The sequence below is a fragment of the Canis aureus genome, chromosome 4 (assembly GCF_053574225.1).
Source record: "Canis aureus isolate CA01 chromosome 4, VMU_Caureus_v.1.0, whole genome shotgun sequence".
NCBI lineage: Eukaryota > Metazoa > Chordata > Mammalia > Carnivora > Canidae > Canis > Canis aureus.
In genome coordinates, this window is record NC_135614.1 from 42,197,349 (window position 1) to 42,199,136 (window position 1,788).

At 47.6% G+C, this 1,788-nt stretch overlaps 1 pseudogene; it reads right to left on the minus strand.

Annotated features, from left to right (window-relative positions):
- Positions 1–623: 623 nt before the first annotated feature.
- Positions 624–715, minus strand: LOC144313108 (U2 spliceosomal RNA; annotated as a pseudogene).
- Between the last annotated feature and the right edge of the window lie 1,073 nt (positions 716–1,788).

The window sequence follows — 1,788 nt, forward strand, 5'->3', positions numbered from 1 at the left end:
TTAACATGAAGAACAGGACCCCATTTTGTAAACAATGGTATTGAGGATAGAACTGGAAGTGGCTATCAAAATGGCACAGCAAGAATCTGAATCCAGTTCTGTCTGATTCTGAAGCAGGAGCTTTGAGAAGAGGCCTCTTGGAGGGTGTTTTTCCTACTGCTTCCTTCTCCCAGCCCAATGTCTGGGTCCTCCCTGTCTCCCCACATCCATCTGACCTATCCCATGACTGCGCCTTCAGCTCCTCGCTCTCTGTGTCACTTTGGACAATGTCCTTCAACTCGCTGAGCCCGTTTCCTCTTCAAAGTGAGCACTTAAACCACAATAGATTCGCCAAAGCTTCAGAGATTCTATTATCTTGGATTCTATAACAATTTGTAAACTGGGTTCTGTAACTGGGTAGAAGAACAGTTTGTAATAACGGTTTGAAAAGTAATTTTGATTTCTGCATCTCTAGCTGAATGGTAATGTCAAGGTCCAACACGGTCTCAGTGGCTACCTCTTCTCAGACTATTATATCTGTATCTCTACTCTGCTCACTCTGTTGATCCAGGGATAGAAGTCCATTTCACACTTGCCTGGGCAAAGGAGGGCATTTATTGGCTCATATTACACATGAGCCCAGGAATGGGTTAGCTTTAGGCATAGGTCTGGGATCATCAGCCCTTGGTAAGAACAGATATTACACTTGATCTTAGCCAAAAGGCCGAGAAGCGATAGGGATCATCAGCCCTTGGGTCTCACGCTGTCTACCTCTGTCCCACTCTCCTGTCTCATGGTCTCATTTGAAGACAGGCTGTCTCCACACATGGTGACCAGGTGGCTGCTAGCAACCCTAGGAGCACATCCTATCCTCTGAGTATCTCTGGTGGAATAAGCTCTCTCCTCCTGGCAGTCCAGAGTTCTGGACGTAAGACTCCTTGGCTCAGCTTGGGTCATGAGCCCACTCTGCAACCCATCACTGTGGTCAACAGAATGGGATGCTCTGATTGGCCAGGCCTGGGTTACATAGCCACCCTGAAGCTGGGGGCCCACCCACACAAACCATGCATACTGAGAAGAGAAGGGAGGCAGATCCCAAAGGAAGATCAGGGTGTTGAGTTCCAAAAAGAATGGGGAATGGAGACTGGGCAGATAAAACCCAGAGTTTGATGCTCCTGCCATTAGGTGTACCTTTTCCCCATGGGAAGTGACTAATTTTGCATGTTCTTCGAGGCTCAGCTCAAATGTGACCTCTTGTCCAATCCACAAAGCAGGAACTAAATCCTCCATGTCCAAACTCTTTTCATGCCTTACCACTCTCTCCTTTAATGTGCACATCTGAGGACCTGCCGGTGGAGAGGGTAAAGAGTCTGCCTTTGGGGCAGCAGGTTTGGGTTCACATCTCATCTCTGCACTTCATTGATCAGGTGACCAAGGACTAGGCATTTCTTTGTAATTATTCCTCCCTCCAGGACCTGCTTGGGGCATTAAGTGAGCTGAAGGCAGTCCAGTCTGGGTTCACAGAGGGCTTTTGATTTCCTTCATGCCATGATCCACCTTTTGTCATCTCTGTGTCGCCAGCCCTGATCACAGGCACTGATGAATATGTGTTGAATGAACAGATCCACAATGTGATTCCAGAGCTGTCAAGGTACCCTAGAGTCTCCCTTTTAACGGCATTCAGATTCCAAAGTGAGCACTTCGGGTGGAAAACCACAGAGTTAGAGAGTCTTGAAAACTCTTCAGATGCGAATTCAGTACACGTGGTGTGTGCTGTATGACCCAGTGCAGTAATTCTCACACACCTTT